General features: G+C 40.4%; 1 protein-coding gene and 1 long non-coding RNA gene across 2 annotated transcripts in view; both read left to right on the top strand.

Moving 5' to 3' along the window:
- The window catches only part of LOC109270389 (uncharacterized), a 97,274-nt gene extending 94,531 nt beyond the window's left edge, over positions 1-2,743 (top strand). The window contains exon 3 of the long non-coding RNA XR_002081509.2: positions 2,655-2,743. This is a non-coding gene — a long non-coding RNA (uncharacterized LOC109270389). The remainder of the gene's footprint in view (positions 1-2,654) is intronic.
- A 3,647-nt stretch (positions 2,744-6,390) lies between these two features.
- THSD7B (thrombospondin type 1 domain containing 7B) overlaps positions 6,391-20,994 on the top strand; it is a 1,098,632-nt gene continuing 1,084,028 nt past the window's right edge. Inside the window, exon 1 of the mRNA XM_053909184.1 lies at positions 6,391-6,460. The gene's annotated coding sequence lies outside the window, so the exon portion shown is untranslated. The remainder of the gene's footprint in view (positions 6,461-20,994) is intronic.

Raw genomic sequence — 20,994 nt, 5'->3', positions numbered from 1 at the left:
ACACCAATGAAAGAAATGGAAGAAGACCCAACTATATGGAGAGTTCTTCCATGCTCTTGGATTGGAAGAATTAGTACTGCTAAATTGCCTTGCTACCCAAAGCAATCTACAGATTCAGTGCAGTCTCCATCACAATTCCAATGGCATTTTTCACAGAATTAGAACAAATAATTCTGAAATTTATATTAGAACCACAAAAAAGCCTGACTAGACAAAGCAGTCTTGAGACAGAACAAGTTAGAGGTATCACGCTCCCTGACTTCAAACTATACTATGAAACTGTAGTAATCAAAACAGTGAGATATTGGTATAAAAACAGACACATAGATCAATAGAACAGAATAGAGAGCCCAGAAATACATGGCCAATTAGTTTATGACAAAGGGGGCAAAAGTTTGCAATGGGGAAAAGATAGTCTCTTAAATCAATGGTGTTGGGAAAACTGAACAGCCACATGCAAAAGAATGAAATTGGACCACTATCTTATACCATATTCAAAATGGACAAAACCTGAAACTGTAAAATATCTAGAAGAAAACATAAACGGTAAGCTCCTTGACATGTCTTAGTGAAGTTTTCTTGGATCTTACTCTAAGACAAGGGCAAAATAAATAAATGGGACTACGTCAAACCTAAAAGCTTTTCTTTTCTTTTCTTTTTTTTTTTTTAAGCACAGTGAGGGAAACCATCAACAAAATGAAAAGACAAAGGAGAAGATATTTGCAAATTATATATTCAATAAAGGGTCAATATCCAAAATATCCAAATATGCAAAGAACCCATACAACTCAATAATAAAACAATCTGATTAAAAAGTGGACAGAAGACATAAATAGACATTTTTCCCAAGAAGACATACAGATGGTCAACAGGCACCAAAAAAATGCTCAGCATCACTAGTCATCAGAAAAATAAATATCAAAACCACAATGAAATATCACCTCACACCATTTAGAATGGCTAGTATCAAAAAGACAAGAAACAACAAGTGTTGGTGAGGATGTGGAAAAAAGGGAACCCTCATGCACTGTTGGTGGGAGTGTAAATTAGTGTAAACATTATAGAAAACAGTATGGAATTTCCTCAAAAAATTAAAAATGGAACTATATGAACTAGCAATTCTGCTTTTGGGTATCTATTTGAGGGAAATAAAACAAAAAACTAATTCAGAAAGATATATGCACCCATATGTTCACTGAAGTGTTATTTACAATAGCCAAAAATATGAAAACAAACTTATTGTACATCGATAGATGAATGGGTAAAGAAGTTGTGTGTGTGTGTGTGTGTGTGTGTGTGTGTGTGTGTGTGTATATCTTCCTACAAAGAAGAGTTTCCCTACTCAGGACATGGCACTGAAGGACACACATGCAGACAGGAATACTACTGAACCATGTAAAAGAGTGAAATCTTGCAATTTGTGACAATATGGTTGGACCTTGAGGTTATTACACTAAGTGAAATACGTCAGACCAAGAAAAAAAAAAACATATCACATGATTTCATTTATAAGTGGAATCTATAAAGCTAAGTAAATACATAAAACCTAGACTCACAGATAAAGACAAAAGATTATTAGTTGCTATAGGGGAGAGGGGAACAAAATGGGTGAAAGGGATCAATAGTTACAAACTTTCCATTATAAAATAAATATGTTATGGGGATGTAGTGAACAGCATGGCAAATATAGTCAGTAATATCGTATTAGTTTTGTATGTTGACAAATGGTAACTAGACATACCATGATCAGTTCACCATATGTACAAGTTTAAAACCACTATGTGGTACACATGAAACCAATGTAATATGGTATGTTAATTATATTTCAATAAAAAAATGAAATAAAGGAAAAATGAGGCCCATGCCAGAATGTAGTCTCTAAAGTCTATATCCATCAACATTTAAAAACACGTACATAAATGTTTATATTATCTTTATTCATAATAGCTCCAAACTGGAAATGGCCCAAATGTTCTTCAGTGAATGGTGGGCTAAACTATAGTAAATCCCTACCAAAGAATCTACTTACCAATAAAAAAGAACAAACTATCCATTCATTGCAATGTCTTGAAGGAATAGCCAAGGCATGATGTTGAGCAGAAAAAGGCAATCTCAAGAAAGTTTCATATTGTGTAATTCTATTCATGTAACAGTTTGAAGTGACAAAAATTAGAAATGAAAGACAGGTTTAGTGGTTGTCAGGTGTTAGAAATGGCAGAGGGAGGTGGGTGTGGTCATAAAAGGACAACAGGAAGGATCCTTTGATGTTGGAACTGTATGTTCTTTACTATGGTATTAAATACATGAACCTGCACAGGCCAATTGTATAGAACTTAATAGACACAAAAATTAGTACAAGTAAAACTGAGAAATCTGAGTAAGACTGGTGGATTGTATGAATGTCAATATCCTGGTTGCTGTAGTATAGTTTTGTAAAATGTTACCGTTGGGAGGAAACTTGGAAAAAGTATAAAAGTGTCTCTCTCTATGATTTCTTACAACTACATGTGAATCTACAATGATCTCAAATAAAATTTTATTTAATTAATAAAATAGAGCCTGGATTTCACCTTTAACATCTCATCTTTGCTATCCTCACTCATGAGGAGTAGGTCTTTGTTAAAAGTCACCTTTCTTCCTCTTTCCCCCCTCAGTTTCTCTGGGGAGGAGGTCTTGACTGCAATTCTTGGGTGAGAGTTTTGGACAAGGAAAACCCAGAAAGCTGAGGCATGGAATGTCTTGGGGGGTAAGTGAGACACAGTCTCTGCTTACTCCAGAGTCACAGCCTGTGGCTGCAGTAAATCAAGAACAAAAGCAAGTCTCCAAAGGCACACCCTTGCTCCCCACTAAAAAATTAGTATGTTACACCCATAGCGTGGTAGATAGATTCTCTTGTCTTGTGGGATCATCTCACCATGTGGTTCTGAGGTTACTGGCATAGTTATATCAAGAAATCAAACCAGTGGCACTCTGTCCTGTTCATCTCTGTACCTCCTAGCACAGGGGTGTCCAGTAAGCATTTGTTGAAGGAATGAATGAATGAATGAGTGAGTGAGTGAATGAATTCTGAGCCTGACTTTATTACTGTTCACTTCCGCTTGGGTGAGGGGGGGATCAGAAGAAGTGGCTCTCTAAGAGAAATGTTACATGGTTTTTCTTGTTGAGACTGATTTCTCAAGACTGGAATCAGTGCCGTCATAATACTGTTTTATTTTCTTCCCACTGATTTGCATTGTAGGAATTTGTTCTGGTTGATCAATTTTATACAAAAGTTAGGAGTATTGGGCTAGAGGCTTGATGAAGAAAGTGAATTTAGCCTTTTGGATCATGGCAAGTTGTCCTCTCTGGATTTTTAATATTAGGAAAAGCATCATTTAACAAAACTGGATTTAAGGATTGGGACAGGAACCCATGCTTAGCTGGCAGCCTAACCATTCCCTTCATGTTCCTGTTGCCCCCTGCCACTTCTGAGCTATCTTCCCAGGAAATGGATTCATCCAAGATGTTTTGCAAATTCTCTCTGATGGATGGATTGAAGCTACACCTTATTTTCTAAGCATCTCTGTAAAGCCAGCTCTGCTTGGAACAGATAATTTCTTCACAGTTTCAAGAGTCTCACTTCATGAGTTTTTGAATAAATGGCTTCACAGAGTGAAGAATATCAGCAGAAGTGTCAAGTGGCCTACTGTATAGGTGAAGGAAGGTTGAGTTTGGGGCTGCAAAGGGTGCATGCTCCAAACAGAAGTCACTGGCCCAATTAGCCTAGTATCTAATCAGTGATCAACCAGCCTATGCAAGTGGTTGTACTCAGTGTGTTTTTGGCCTCAGCAGGAGAGTAGGCCTGTGGAGCTTCTTATCCTGATGACCAATAGACTGATGGTTGTATGGGATGTCTGATTGGTCTTGGGGCACCAAGCTCTAGCTTAAATGATGCCCTGTGGGGGTAATATACTTGTTTGCTTCTGCATTTATATAGACATGGCACTTAATAGAGCATACTTTTGATGCTACTGTGGGATGGTGACAATGTCAGAGCCAACAGGTAAAGTGTTAGGAACCAAAGTACTAGATACCCACAGTGAGCAATTGCTTGACTGTGGAGCCCATTGAGGTTGGGGGAAGGACAGGGGGCTGCCTTGAATTGTAGATCCCTAAGGAAACATGATCTACTGAATCAGCACTGTGCCTCACATATTCATGTATAAGTCATGTAAACCTGCTGTCTACAATAATCAGCATAGGAATTTGACACTTTTGAAGTCTTTTTTGGAAATGTGAAAGCGTAGAGGGAAGAGGGGGAAGCAAATCCGCCAAAAAATAAAATTTTGCTCTTTGTTCTCTGTAAACTCCCACAGACTTTCCCTGACACTTAGCCTAGAAAGATTCTTCCTCTTTCTTTTTTTTTAATTAAAAAAAATTTTTTTTAACGTTTATTTATTTTTGAGACAGAGAGAGACAGAGCATGAACAGGGGAGGGTCAGAGAGAGGGAGACACAGAATCTGAAACAGGCTCCAGGCTCTGAGCTGTCAGCACAGAGCCCGATGCGGGGCTCGAACTCATGGACCGTGAGATCATGACCTGAGCCTAAGTCGGACGCTTAACCGACTGAGCCACCCAGGCGCCCCTCTTCCTCTTTCTTGATTAACTCTTTATTGTATACTCTCTGGCTTCTTTGGGCTGAATTATGTGTCAACACCCACCCTCTGCATATGTGCTCTTGCTAATTACTGGGGATCTGTACTGCAGAGGAGACTATAGTGCTGGACCAGCAACTTAGAATCTTTCCTCTCTGGAGCAGGGCATGATTTAGAATGTAAGACAGAAGGGGGAAAGATTGCAACTTACATACTTTGTAAAGTGTTTTATTTTATTCCTATGACATGATTTTGCTAAGTCTCAAGTGTGTTTAGAGTACTGCTATGACCAAAATAATAGAAATATGTCTAGAAGGTCACTGGATTCATAGAAGATTTTCATCATTTAAATTTTCCTAATCAGTAGGTATAAAAAGTACGACTATAATCAAGTAAGGGAGCTGTGAAATGTTTAGGTATTCTTGTTCTCGAAAGAGCTAGAGGAATCTGTAGGTTGAAAAATGCCACTTTTCAACTGTCTCAAGTGTTTTTGTGCTTTTATTTATTTATTTATTTATTTATTTATTTATTTTTTTTGAGACAGAGAGAGACAGAGCATGAACGGGGGAGGGTCAGAGAGAGGGAGACACAGAATCCGAAACAGGCTCCAGGCTCTGAGCTGTCAGCACAGAGCCCGACGTGGGGCCTGAACTCACGGACTGTGAAATCATGACCTGAGCCGAAGTCGGCCGCTTAACCGACTGAGCCACCCAGGTGCCCCGTTTTTGTGCTTTTAAAAAATGTTTTGAAATTTCTTTTTTTGTGATTTAGCTTAACCAATAGAAGGGTAAATGGTCTCACTCTGCAGTATACTTGTGATTGAAATAAAATCGCTAATGGAATAGTGGCTCTAAGCAGTGATTATCAATAGTTACCGCAAACACTAGGTGAAAGGTCATGGGAGATTTTTTAGTGGGTGAATCAGGTTGACCTCTCCTGAACTCATTGATTATCACGAAAAGTGAAAAAACCCCAGACATTCTATGCCTCCTGATGTGGCACAGTAAGAAATCACAGCATTATCTATGGCATGCTGTTGCTAAAAATATTGAACCTAGGGGTCTCTAGATCCAATTACCAGTTTATAGAAAATGCAGCAGAAAGGGAAGTGTGTTGGATGAATCCACAATGATGATAACTAATTTTCTTCAACAAATGTATGGAGAAGAAAGGGAGAAAAAACTGTTTTGGATTAAAAGAGACTTAAGACACTAATAAATGCTGTTTGTGGGCTTTGGCTCCTGATTTAAATAAATGTACTATAAAAATACAGTTTTGAACCCAGGGAAAAATAAGACAGGTTATTAGGTGAGAATAAGAAATTCTTGTTAATTTTGTTTGGTGAGATAATGGCAGTGTTGGTGATATTAAAAAGAAAAATGTGTCAATCACTTTGAGATATGTGCTGAAGTATTTATGGATGAAGTGGTAGCAGTTGGGATTGGCTTTGAACTACAATAATAAATAAGGCAGGGAGCAGAGCTAAATGCAAAATGGCAGAATTGTTGGTAATTATTGAAGCTGGGCATTGGTACATGGGGTTCGTATTTTATTCTACTTTGTAGATTTGAAAATGTCCATAATCAGTGGTTAAACTATAACTGAAACACATTCTAGTTTTGTTTGTTTGTTTGTTTGAAGGGCTTAGGGAAATTCAGCTGAAGACATAAATAATGGAATAGGCCATGCCTCTCATTGATATTTCCATTTTTCTTTCTTTCTTACGGATGTATTTTGTGCATGTCTGTGGAATTAGGAAGTGGGAGTACTGTTGTCCTAGGCTTGGGCTCTCTTACTTGAGGAGAAGAAAGATTCAGAGGAGGTGGTGCTAGTCAGATGGGGGAAATATGGGAGGGGCAGTGCTGATTTAACTGTCTGAGGGGTTGTTGAGTGCTATATTCTGGGTATTTGTGTCCCCCCAAAATTCATATGTTGAATCCTAATGCCCAATGTGATGACGTTAGAATGTGGGGCCTCTGGGAGGTGATTAGGTGATGATAGTGGAGACCTTACAAATGTGATTAATACTCTTGGGGCACCTGGGTGGCTTAGTCGGTTAACCATCTGACTTTGGCTTAGGTCATGATCTCATGGTTCATGAATTTGAGCCCAACATTGGGCTTTGTGCTGACAGCTTGGAGCCTGGAGCCTGCTTCGGATTCTGTGTCTCCCTCTCTCTGCTCCTCCCCACTCACTCTGTCTCTTTTTCTCTCTCAAAAATAAATAAACATAAAAAAATGTGATTAATACTCTTAATAAGAGAGACCCCCAAGTCTCTCCTGAGCCCCTTTAACCATATGAATATACAATGAGAAGTCTGTGACCCAGAAGAGAACCCTCACTTGACCATGCTGGGTAGTCTTATCTCAGATTTTCAGCCTCCAGAACTGTGAGAAATAAATATTTGATCTTATAAGCTACTCAGTCTGTAGTATTTTGTTATAGCAGCTAGTACAGACCAATATATTGGGCCATGTTTCTTCTTTTTTTTTTTTTTCTTCTGTTAAGTTTATTTATTTATTTTGAGGGAGAGGGAGAGAGAGAATCCCAAGCAGGCTCCACACCATCAGCACAGAGCCCTCTGCCAGTCTTGAACCCATAAACTGAGAGATCAATGACCTGAGCCAAAATCAAGAGTCAGATGCTTAACACACTGAGCCACCCAGGTGCCCTGGGCCATGTTTTTTCTAGCATGTTTCCCTTTTCTGCTAAACTTGAGGCCTGAGACTATGTCTCAGCTATTGAGCTATCATCAGTGCTTGCCTGAATATCTGGGAAAAAGTTGGACACTTCATAAATGTTGACTTGATGAATAATTACATTTCAATTAGTTGGCACCAACTTTTTGTATGAGTGACCTAGTGAGGGCTTTAACAAATAACCAATGCAGCAAGTATGTTAACCTAAACAAATCCTTAGTCTTGAAGAGAAAATAGCCACTATTAGGTGTCAGGAACATTATGCCACATAAATACAAATCATCTTCATTATAGCTAGGCACTGGGCTAATTTGGAGATGGAGTCACGGTACTTGCTTTTCAGCCTCATGAATTCTTATTATCATCTCGCTGGTTATAACAAACAAGTATAATGCTGAAAATACTAGTTTCTTAGGGACAGTATTACAGGTGTGGAGTCACAAGATTACTTGCAAATGAGGAGACAAAGGGGCTTCAATGAAATTATTTCCTATTAAGTGTAGTAAACATGTACAATATGTTATTATTAAGGACCTTTGAGGCAGGCCACATTAATGAGGTATCGAGACAACTAAATGAGATTTTATGTTAAAAAATGATGATAAAGTGAGAAAACGATGAATGTAGAGAAAAGAGAAAATGGAAAATGAAGAAAACAAAAAGGAGCAGATATGATGAAAATTGCTCTGCCATTCTGTGGCAAGAGTGAAAGCAAATCTAATGACTTTCTCTGCTTTCAGTTTTAAAAATAAGACACATTTCTCAGATATGAAATGTGGTCCATTATCTGCCAATGGTGTTCTGAGTTGTCTTCAGGCAGCAACTATATGCCATAAAATAAACTTTAAACTATCCACCCCCTCCTTTTTAGCAGTGGCACAAATCTAGCTGTTTGGAAAATTGGTTCTTGATGACAATTTTTCTGCCCTTGCTAGAGAAATTCATTGATGAGTGTGATGTGTGTGTGCATTAGTATATGTATGCTGTGGTTCATAGATTTTATGATAAACATCTTTTTTACATTTTAACATCTCTGAAAACAAGGTATATATGTCAGGGTATAACTGGCAACATTTTTCGCCCTTTCTTGATGGCTCACAAAGTAATGTCGCCTGTTATAATAAGTCACATCTTAGTTTGTAAATTTGATTTATTTAGAGGCGGGGATAGGGGTGAAGAAGAAGGAAGAGGACAGAAGTAGGAGGAAATTTGATGCTTTGTATAATGGCATAATTCAGAAAACAAAATTTCTTTAGTTCTTATTATTTATATGACTATCTGGGAATAAAAATACCATTTACTTATATTCTTTGGATGAATCCATGAAAAATTGTTAAACTCTTCCTTCTGAATTCCTCACTTTTTTCTCCTACCCCTTCTTGGCTTCTTATATACTTCAGACTTTGGCTCGGTGCATGCTGCACCCTTGCAGCTTTCCAAAAGGTGTACATGACTTAGATCAACTGTTGGTTTGAGAAGAATCAGCCAGGACAAGATCTGAAAACAGCACCAGGGCCATACCATAAGGTGGGACATAGAGGCTCCTTAATACATGAGAGAATTTCACTTCTGCTAAGTCCAAACACATCGATGTGTCCCTAAACTGTTTTCCTCTTTCTCATTCTGGGATTTCTGGGAGCAACCTCATACTGGATGCTAAGCAAGTGTGAGCTTCAGCTCAGCAATTATGAAATAAAGGAGACTTGGTTCTCTCCCACTGAGAGGAATGCTTTTCACCCTTCAGAGAAATTCCTTTTCCTTTCTTATTTTTTAAAAGTTTATTTGAGAGAAAGAGAGAGAGAGAATGCAAGCATGCACAAAGAGGGAGGGGCAGAGAGAGAGAGAGGGAGAGAGAGAAAATCCCAAGCAGGCTCTGTGCTCAATGCTGAGTTCAGTGTGGGGCTTGATCCCATGATCCTGGGATCATCACCTGAGCCAAAATCAAGAGTTGGATGCTCAACTGACTGAGCCCCCCAGGTGCCCTGCTTTTGTTCCTCTCTGCAGCTGCAGGTCTTTGGGATTCCCACTTAGAGGTGAAGACCTTAACTAATGATGGGCTCAGTTGGCATGTCATCTGTCACACAGAGGAGAGAGTGAAGCTGGAAACCCAGTACCTAGTACTCTCAGGTCAGGAGTCATGAATGTTGTGTTTTCATGCAGGATCAGGAATCTCTCACACTTATTTCGATTTTGTGATACAACTGAACTCAGATGAATATATGAGAGACTACACAGCCCTGGTGGGATCAGGAAGATGATACTGCTGAATGTTATGAGGGAGAGAGCAAAGGTGTCTCTCTGGATATTGGCTGCTGACAATTAGGTGATGAGTTTGGGTAGTAGGTAATAGAGAGAAGGTTGCAGCATGCAGTCACTGGCCATATCTATCACCCAAACAATGGGTAAAAATCCAGTGGAAAATATTCATCAAGGCCATTGAGTCAAATTAGTGTAGGTAAGGTTTAATAGTTCTGGGAATACACTGATTGCAGACAGTAGAAATTTGGTGATGTTCACTCATGTCCTCTGGAAATGTTCTTTTATGCATCCAGTTTCATCAGACCTAATCATTCCTTGCCAGGAAACAAACAAAACGTCGCCTCCCTTTTGGAAATATTTCATCATTGACAGAAACATAATTTCACTTGCCAGCAAGAGAAATGTTGACACTGACAAGAAGATAGTACCTTTTACCTTCAAAACTGTTTTATAGGAAACAATTTAAGCTAAAATAACTTTTTCTTTTTTTCTCAGTTTTATCAGGAATGATTACTCCCTTTGCTGCTCTGCCACATCAGTTCACATCTAATAGTACCCAAGACTGATCTGATTAGTTTCTAATTTAAAATAAAGGTTAACTATCCCCAGGTCAGACTTTGGAGTTGGGGCATCTATGGGGACCTTGGTCAAGGTTTAGTGTCTTGGTATGTTAACCTTGTGGCTGTGAGGGGGTGGAGGGGACATGAAAGCTCAATGCTGTGAGGACCCCAGTGCTGGGGCTGCCTCTGAGCATCATCACTATGTTGAACAAGGTCCCTGCAGGGAGAAGAGCTGTCCCAGGTCCTAAGCAGGATCTGCATGGGAACAGGGGAGAGGAGTCAGGCAGGAGAGAACCAAGGAGAGTAATAAGGGAATTGGCTACCTGTCTATGTCCCCAACTAGAGGTGGATACCTTGTGCCTTGGGAGTCGCACTGCCTACCTTTAAATCCTGACTCTCCCCCTTACTAGCTCAGTGACCTTTGGTGAGCTACTCTTTCTGAGTCTTCGTTCTCTCATCTGTAAAATGAGGATAATAGTGATTCCTACTTCATTACAGGCTTTGATGATAATGCATGTAAATCATTTAGCTTAGTTCCTGTCATGTAATAAGTGCTCAATAAATGTTGCACTAGCTTTTTATTCCTTCATCAATCATATTACTCTTTCTCATCAGACTGTGAACTCTTCTGGGATGAGAATTCTATTTTATTCATAATTTTACTCTTGAATCTTCTTTCACCTCACCAGCCTTAGAATGGCCCTAAAAGTGGTCTTGCCTTGTTTCCATGACATCGTCCTCCCTGGTTCTCCTCACACCTCTCACTAGCTGCTCCTTCCCACTTTTCTTAATCCAGATCACTAAACATCAGCTTCTTGTTTGGGCTACTCCTCTCTCTTTATTCTTTCCTCTAACTCCAGAATTGGATTCTCCTGAGCTGAACTTCCCTCTTGAGTCCCAGACTCACATAGCTGGATTTTTACTAGACATCTCCACTTAGATGTTTCACAGGTCAGTCAAATTTCAGAAACCAAGAGTTCAAAATAAAAACTATTGTTCCCCTTCTGTCCTTATCAAATAATCTCAATATGTGGCTTCACCGTCCATCTAATTTGTCCAGCAGAAACCTAGTATCTCATTTTCCATAGTTGGTCTATTGGCAAGCCCTTTTGGCTCAGCCTGCAAAAGATCTCAGAGCCAGCTCCTGCCCTCCACCTCTATGCTGCCAGTCTAATCCAGGCCATCTTTGTTTCTTTTCTGAGATATTGTGGCAGCCTATAAACTGTTCTCCCTATCTCTACCATTGGCCTCTGACAGTCCATTTTCCATGTGCATCAGGTAAATCTTTAAAAAAATAATTGGATCATGTCCCTTCTGTGTTTGAAATCCATCATGGCTTCCTGTGTACACAGTATAAAACCCTGTGTCCCCAAAGAGCTTATAGATCCCTGCAGGATGGGGCCCTGCCTGATTCTCAAGCATCCTGCATTCCCATTTCCTACACTCAGTATTCTCCAGTCAGATGAGCCTTCTTTAAGTTCTTTCATGCTCTGGGGTCTTTTCCTGGATTGTTCCTGCTGCTTGAAATACCTTTCTCCCAGGCTGCCCCTCCCATTCTTTGGAGCTTGTTTGGAATTGTCACCTTCCAATGTGGGCCACCCTTCCTCTAGTGTCCTATGTCCCAGCCTCCTTCATTTTTTTTTCATAGCACATTCCAAAATTTGAAATTTGTAATTCTTTTATTTAATTGTTGTGTGTTCCTTTATCTCACCAAGGCATAGGGAACTGCATCTAGGTCATTTGCTGAGGTATCCTCAGTGCCTAGCATAGTACCTGGCACATTGTTACACTCTGTAAATACCTGCTGAATGAATGAGTCCAACAAAGTGTTCAGTCGATATGCATTGAATGAATGAACAAAATGATATGTAAAAGTGGTTTTTTTTTAAGGCTCTTTGGCATTGTTACCAAGAGATAAAGTATTACTTAAGCTCAATGGATACAGCATGGTGTAGGGGATAGATTGGGGACTTTGGTGTAGCTTGAGTTGTGGCTCTGCCTTTTATTAGCTGTGTGACCTTGGAAGTGTTTCTCAACCAGTCTCAGCTTTAATTTTTTCACCTATAAAATGGGGAATTAAACCTCTTTATATCACAGGATGTCATGAGAAGTAAATGGGATAATGTATGTAAATCTCCTGGCATAGAGCTAGCACAAGAGTGGCACTCAATACCCAGTTATTCATTTTTTTCTTCTACCAGATACAAAACTGTGGAGTTTCAGATATCAGTGAGTTAGTGAGAAGCATATTTTGGAAGGAGAGAGGTCTTCTAGGTGCTGGCTTTTTCCTCTCCTCTCACTTTCTAATTATACTGCATTAGGAATTTCAGATCAGTGCAGGAAGCACACTTTTTCCAGCAGTAGAGGTTGCCAGTCACTGTGGAATTTATAGGCCAGGTAATTGCCTTTGCTTATTTTTCCTCAAAGTAGCAAATTTCAAATTTTAAACTCTCAGATCCTTCTGTTAAGAATATAACTACATTTGGGGGTAAAGCCAGTGCTATTTCCCCCCTAATTTTCTCAACTATGTTTCATAATCCCCTCCTGACTTCTACCTCCATGACCTGAAAAGTCCACTCAAACAGTTACCTGGAGGCCACTAAGAGCTCCTAACCCCATTTCAATAAGTGGCACTGTCTTATTTGTCCAAAAACCTGCTTTCTGCTCTTCATTATGTTCCTCTGAATAGATGATTGAGCTTTTCCTGGGATCCTCACCACTTCCTCTCACTTGGCTTCTGGACTCTTTAATTTCTCTTTTCTGTGTCGCCATTGTCCCTGTTCCTACCATCTTTCCTTCTCTTTCTTATTCAATCCCACATTGGTCCCTTATCCCCACTCTCTCTCCATTAAATGCATCATCTTTTTGTTCTCTGGCCTTCTTGAGTAGTGCAATTGGTGGAGCAAATGCTTGGGACCCAGTATCACATCCGCGAGTCTGTCAGTGATTTCAGCTACAGCTATGGAGAACAATTTCAAACCCTCCTTGCTTCTCTGCCTCAGGGCGTTCTCCAGTGCCAAGGTAGCCTGGAAGTGCAGGGGAGTCATCACCCCAGCTACAACTCTTAACCAATGGGGGATTGGAGCAGTGACAGTCTTGGCAACTGATTGGATTTGGCATTTGAGGGGCACAGAGGAGTGCAGGATGGCTGGCAGGTTGCTGAGGTCAACTCCAGGGATGGTGTTGTCAAGATAGAAGTCATAGGTGAAGTATCATGTGAGGGTTAGTGACCTCAGGGCAGGGATCATTTTTTTTTTTTTTTTTATCTATCTTTGTATTCCCAAGATTTAGTATAGTATCAGAACCTAAGTGTTCACAAAATGCTCACTGAAAGAGCAAACCCATTTCTTCATGTGCCAGTGCCTTTAGGGAAAGCTGTTACATTGGTATGGCTTTCTGTAGAAAGCCAAGTGCAGCTACCCAGTCACCATAATATTATGCTGGAGATATTGATAGATTTTTCTCTTTGGATGTTTGTTCCATTGTCACACAAAACATCAGTATTAGATTCATAAAACTGCTATTTCTTTGTCATTTGTCAAGCCACTTTGGAAGTCATTTGCTTTTGGAGGAATTAATCTTCTAGAATATCAGTGTTACATGGTATTTCAGGTAAGCATCCTAAGTGGTTCAGCAAACGTAAATTGTTTAGCATTTATATATCACTTATATTCTCCAGGAGTTCAACATTAGTTAATTCTCATGATACTTAGAGATAAGTGTCATCTCAAGTCATGATTTGTATATGTTTCAAGTTTATAAGTGTTCTCTGCCTGCTTTTTTTGTCACTAGCTATTTCATTTTCCATCACCAAGACTTCCATTTAATTTTGTTTATTGCACTCTTTGTGGAACTGGGAAAATATGGTAACTTTTGTTTGATGTACAACCATTATTTGAATAGCTTTTGGCTCAGAGCTAACCTCAAAGGTCCTGGGTCTTGCCTGGACATCTAGGAATTAATCTAATCTACATCTAGGAGTTAATCCCAAGGAAACAAATGATGATTAGTGTATTGCTTATAACAGAGGAACATTGTACACCCCCTGCCATACATGTCCTTCAGTAGGGAGTGGCTGAATGGGTTGTGGTTCATATACATGATGGAATACAACAAGGCCACTAAAATGGTCATGCAGCAGTACATGCACAGACATGAAAAGATATTCCTGAAATAGTGGAGTGAAAAAAATTGGACAATGCATATACAGTCTAATTCCATTTTTGAGTATCTGAGAATATATGCATATTTATATATGTACAAGCATCTGTATATTTGTATATATGTGCATCTTCCCATTAACAATGGCTATGTCTGGGAAGTAGGCTGGGACTGCTAACAGAAATCCAACTGGTCCCTTAGCCTGGTTGAGACATTGGGAGACTCCTTGGAATTGGTCCACTTAGGCTTTCTAACTTCACTCATCATCCTTGTGTTAGTGATCCCTTCTTCTTATTTTTTAGAAAACTAGGCTTGCCTGGCTTCTGGCTGGTGCTCTCAGCTGCTGCCTGCTCTATATTCCTGCTTATTTCACGGTGCCCCGACCCCTGATGTGGGTGCCCCTCATGTCACTGGGGTTTGGTTCTTTATTAGTCCATGAGCACTGTGGTTGTTCTTTGCCAAGCCTGGTGCTTTTTGGACTTGACTTCTTTGCCCCTCTCCTGGCTCTGTCTGCTATATGTATGCCCATTTAGTCAGCTTGCTGCTGTGGTTTCTTAGCCACCTGCAGCGAGGCCATGCCATCTGTTTGGCTTTTGCTCATCTCCAATGTGTTCTTTCCATCTCCCATACGATCTCCACCACCCCCATGCCTTTCACTGCCCACCTGGTGGGACCTGTCACTCATTCCTAGAGAATGTCCAGGACAGTGAGGTTGAGTGGCAGTGAGTTCACCTTCCATGTGGGAGGACTGGCTGAGATCCAGACTTTGCTGATGACCCTGTCCTGCCATTCTCTATTAAGCATGACTTGTGCCTGGGATGGATGACATTGTCTTTCCATGGAGAATTGGGCTTAACATGTGCATGGAAAATGGCATCACTGATGGGTAGAACAATGGAAATTAGGGGGAAAAAAGTTCCTGAAACCAGAAATGATGTAGTGCTATACTTTGAAAGCATTACCCAAATTCATTGTCTCTTTTCTCAGAGACATTTCTTTTTCCATCATTGGAAAGAAGAGCCAGAACCATAGATATTCTTAGGCAGATGAACCTGAGCTTGAATACTGGTTCTATTATTGATTATATGATAATCTTGGGAAAGTTGATTACCCTTTTTGACTTTCACTTTTCTCACTTGCTAAAAGAAGCTTAGTAATAATAATAATGATGCTAATAGTTACTTATTGTGTATTTACTAGAAGCCAGCCACTATGCTAAACCCTTTAATTTAATCCACCTAACAGCAGTATGGTAGGTATCATTAGTTTCCCTTTTTATAGATTGGGAAAAGAAAAATTTAAAGATATTATTCAAGTTCAGGCAGCATGTAAGGCATGGAGCCTGTATTTGAACTCAGTCAGCCAACTACGAGCCTATATGCCAAGAGCGCCTCTCCTATGAACCAGTGTAGAAGTAACTCATTCAGTGCCAGCACATACTAAGTGTTTAAAAAATGCCCCCTCTTGGGGCCTCCTGAGTTGACATGGGTTCAGGCTTTAGAGTCAGGTGTCCTCCTCTTTATGGGTATCTGAGGACTTTACAACTAAAACCCAAGAGGGGGCCAACTGCAGCTGTCTGTCTCATATCTGAGGCTGTAGACTGTATCTTTCATTCCCTATGTGACAGTGAGCAATGAAATTTCAGTTTATGATCTCCCATTTTCTTTATGGAGCCTCTGTTCCTATGCCTCATCAATCACTGTCACTTTGAATTTTTGCAGTGTCTTACAAAATCAACCTATGTTGACGTTTCCGTTGGTTTAAAGCTCCTTTAGTGAAGATCTCGGGCTATCTTGTCTTCTGAAATAGGCATTGTACCACATAGAATCTCCAATAACAAACCTCAACAATGAAAATGAGGACACTAGCAATTATATCAAGTACCACCATGATTAATGTTACCCCAGGCCTCACCACAGACACCCACTGTTTGGTGCACTAAGTGCTGAGATCAGGGATCTCAAACTCAAATTCCTGCCAGGCCAGGCAGGAGCTTAAATAAGGAAGTAGGTCACATGGATGGCAGTGAACCTAGAGCCTGTGGCCTCACCAGAGAGATGACTGCTACCTCGCTCTGGTCGAATGTTGCCAATGTGGAGTATAGGCTTAGTTCTGTCCGATCTTTGCATTATTTAAGAGAAGCAGTAAATACGGATTTTTATGTGTAGTTTCCAAATGTAAAAATGTTGACAAATAATTTACATTAAAAAAATCCTCATCTGTAGGCTGTATACCATTTGTTTTATATGATCTGATCTAGCCCTTGTAGGTCATGAGCACCATACAATAATAACAGTATTATCATAAGCCATGATCATGGGAAAGTGGATATAATCAAAAGTTTATGTATCAAAGGTTTCTAGAGAGGCGTTGTAAGGCTTTGTTGTTGTCACTTTAACAGGCCTCCTGGGACTCCAAAGCATTCACTAATGTGACTGGACTAATTGTTGTGGTTTCCATGTCAGTTCCAGGCTCCCATCCTGGGTTCCTCATTTTTGTTCCTTTTTGGCTGTAACATTCCTTGTGCTCTCTTTTGGCTTGATCTCTCACCAACTAAGCACATTTTTGTTGCTGCACAATGAAGCTCTTCCAGAGGTGGGTTCTCCCCAGGTAGCTTCCACAAGCCCTCAGAACCTTTGCCTGTGCTGCTCCTGCCTAGGAGGCCCCTTCTGCCATCTACTCCACTGAGAATCCTTGAGGTGGAAGTCTATGTGTGAATTCCAGGCACATAACGTGATTTCTGTGTGTCAACACTGGCCAAAGAACACAGAAGACCCTTAACAAAGATCTCACCTAGTGTGTCTGGTCCCCAGCAGGGCCTTCATAGTCATCACTAGATGCAGGCTTGTGCCATGGTTACTGTGATCCACATCATGCCCGTAACCAAGGAATTCCCAACAGCTGGTTCAGGATGGAACTGAGAGCATAATGATTCCTGATATGTCTTGGTTCCTCACCTGGGACTGAGGTGGACACAGTGGCAACACTGAGCCTATGGTAATGGACTTGGTCAAGAGGAGAGGCAAGGTTATATTGTTAGGAGAGAAGTCCTCGGAGAACTCTGTACGATCAGGGGTGGTGTTCTTGTTTACTGATGGGTTGGAATAGGTGGTTAGCATCAATGCTGTGAATAATCAGAGGGTATTTGAAGACTATTTTTATGTCAACATAAAGGTTTGGGTCAGGCCAACTTTAAAATTCTCTAGTCTGTGAGAGAGTTGATTGCATGATCTTGGTTCATTTTCTGGCAGATGAAACCTATGTATTGAAGTGTTCTGTTTGAAGAGCACTTAAAGCTTCTCGACATTTTCATTATTTTGCATCGAGTCTGGATCTCTTACAAGTATTGACCACCACTGAAGTTAGCAAAGCAAAAACTTGTTAGTTCATATTCATGGAACTCACACTTACTGGGAAAAGATAAAACAACAGATGTATATTGTTTTTAAATCTGAGGGCTTCCAACAAATGATGCCCCTTCTTCCTGGCAGAGCTTTGCTAGTCACTTGAAGCTGCTAACCATGGCCATATGACACAAGGAGCCTTTGCTGGGCTTGGCAGATGCAGTGTCCTATAACTGCATGTGGTTCACCCTCCTGGATGGCTTCCCCATTGATCATGCCTTGACTCTGAGATCCCAGAATGCTGGGAGGGAGAGTATCATGGCCTTGTAGAGCCTTCAGGCTCCAGGTTTGCATTTACCACAACTGATGGTTTTCATTGTGACAAGTTAAATAGTCTTCCTGGTATATTCACCTCATGATTCATCACGAAGCATTAGCACAAGTTTGTGTGGAATGGAAAGTTTACAACATTGATTTGTCGAAATGAGGTAAGAGAAATGCTAGGTCCTCAGATGAGTGGGTGTCTTTAGGGCCAGCCAAATTTCTGATCCTGAGCTCAGGAGGGGAAGGGTACTGAATTATGGTAAGTGGGACCAGGGCTTTAAATTTTTTCCCCAAAGCAATCAATGGTAGCTGAATTTGGGCCCTCACATTCCTGCCATGCGACCATAGTCATTCATTCCTCAAACATTTATTGCGTACCTACTCTGTGCCAGGGACTTTTCTAGATGCTGGGGATATAACAATGAATAAGAAACATCATTACTGGTCTCATGGATCTTTCATTCTAGTTTTGGAGAAAAATAAACACATAAGCAAATGATGTCACACAGTGATACATGTTGTAAAGAACAATAGGCTAATGGCATACAGAAAGATGGTGGGAGGCTGCTTTCTCAGAGCTGGTTGTGTACGGCACTCCAAGGTGGTGGATTCTAAGCTGAGACCCCAACCATGAGGATGAGGCAGCCATGTGGAGGTCAAGGGAAAGAGCACCTGGAACAGAGGAAGCAGCAAGGACACAGGCTCTGAAAAGACAACATGCTTGCCGTGTTTGAGGGATGAAAAAGGACCCATGCACCTGGAGCCTTGTGGGCAAAGGAGAGAGTGAGAGGAAATGGTGTCAGGACACATTCAGTTCAGGTGGGGCCTTATAGCAAGGTAAAGAATTTAGGTTTCATTCTAGTTGCCTCTTTTACCCAGGAGGAAGGAAGGTTCTGGGTTTAGAAAAGCAAGGATAATCATAGGCTTATGGATGGAGCCAGATAAGATGGAAACATTGTTAGTTACAAGTCAAGAGTCTAGACCTAGGCATGTCCACTCCAAAGCATGTGCCTTTCTGACCCCTTCTGCCTCCTTCTCTATCTCATACTGAAGAGAAAGGCTGTGTGTTAAAGAGGATGTGGTTCTGGAGCTCACCTACCCCCTCCAACTGTAATCACATAATGCTCTGAGCCTCAGGGTCCTTATTATGCAGAAGCCTCAGGTGAGCTTAAAGGCCTCAGCTGGGCATTACCTGTGAGCAAAAGGTTTTTACAGCCCTCGGGTAATAGGGCTGAGAGAGGATTTCATCACAGTGTCAAAATAATCAAAGTGCATTTTATGAAGAATAGTAGGTGTTACCCATTTCACTTGAGAACAGAAGAAGACAACAAATTTCTTTTAAGTGGAAGTTCTTAACTGATGTCCTTAGACCTCCAAGGGATCCATGTAGACAGTAGGGGGGTCCACGAGCTATTTTCCACATTTCAAAAAATCTCTAATGCCTCATGGAGCCACTTTGACAGATTCTGTTTGGCAGACTATATCTATTAAAGCTGAACACACACATACCTAGCAATTCCTCCACTAGGTATGGGCACTAGATACAGAGATGTTTACATATATTCCACAAACGGCAGGTGCCAGTATGTTCAGAGCAGTACTAATGGCAATAGCCAATACCTTGAAATTACCCAAATGCCCATCTATTGTAGAACTGATACATTGTTATATACTAAAATTTACTGTATTTATTATATTGCCTTGTGTGTAATAGAATATGCACAATGCCTGAGAATGATCTTCAACTCTGTAGTATGGATCATAGCTAATGTTCACAGGAAGTAGCTAGAGACAAAAAACACATAGTTTAAGAACCATTTACATAAAGCTCGAAAATAGGGAAACACTCTGGTACCTCAAGTCAGGATGGTGGTTACTGTTAAGGGGGGGTGGTGGTGCATGGTGACAGGAGGTGAGGTTGAGGGTGCTGATAATCAAGGGTACCGAGGATGTTCTGTTTCTTAATCTGGGTGCTGGTTATGTGTGTGTGTTCAGTTTGTAAAGATAAATTGAACATTATACTTTTGACACGTGTTTTCTATAGCATATTATACTTTAATTCAAAATTTTAAAAAATGTTTAATGGAAATTATATGATAACCATTTCAGCCCAGTTAGATATGATAGGCATTTCAGCTCAGTTAAATATGACTTTTCATAATATCAGAGAGGAAATTAATTGTTGCTGAAAAAATTGTTGGAAGGAAATGATTTTTTAAATATGGGTCCAACCCTGGGGAAAAATATGCACAATTTTCTGAGGGACCACTTATGGCAGCTACCTCTTTTCTTTCAAAAAGAATTTTTTTTAGTGTTTATTTTTGAGAGAGAGAGAGAGAGAGCGCGAGAGCGCGCCAGCCCAACACGGGGCTCAAACTCACAAACTGTGAGATCATCACCTAAGCCAAAGTCAGATGCTTAACCAACTGAACCACCCAGGCGCCCCTGGGGGACCACTTATGAAGGGCTTTAGGGCCAGTGGCCTTATTTTTATATTTATTTAATTTTAAATAGAAAAATACAATTCAGAAAAATAACCCTCTGGGCTCTACTCTTTTCTTTTTTAATTGAAGTATAGTTGATGCACAATGTTACGTTAGTTTCAGGTGTACAACATAGTGATTAGATGAGTCTATCCGTTATTAGTGGGCTTAACTTTTAAAACAAACTGTCTCATTGGTGGCATGTGTGTTACCAAGGGAGTCCATGGAAAGTTTGTGGTATGTTCATGAATGTTGTAAGAGAATGTTGTCATTCCTCAATGACTTAGATTCACACTTGTAAGACAAAGGCAGATGGGTTAAAGGTCTTTTCCTGCTGGCATTTTTAGATTGGCTTGTTAGGAGTTTCCTGTTCAGCGAGAAAGAGGTGAGGGTCCTCAGTTCATCCGGACTCCTCTCCTAGCCCCATCAGAGAACTGCAGGTTGCTTGGCCATGTTGTCCAATGCTCTGATGCCACCTCCTGGTCAGTCATAAACAAGGAGGAGCTCAGGAAAGGGGAGCATTGGATGC

The sequence above is a fragment of the Panthera pardus genome, unplaced genomic scaffold, assembly GCF_024362965.1.
Source record: "Panthera pardus isolate Hobbes unplaced genomic scaffold, ASM2436296v1 HiC_scaffold_10, whole genome shotgun sequence".
NCBI lineage: Eukaryota > Metazoa > Chordata > Mammalia > Carnivora > Felidae > Panthera > Panthera pardus.
Note: the sequence above shows the minus strand (reverse complement) of the source record. Positions and strands in the feature narration are given on the sequence as shown.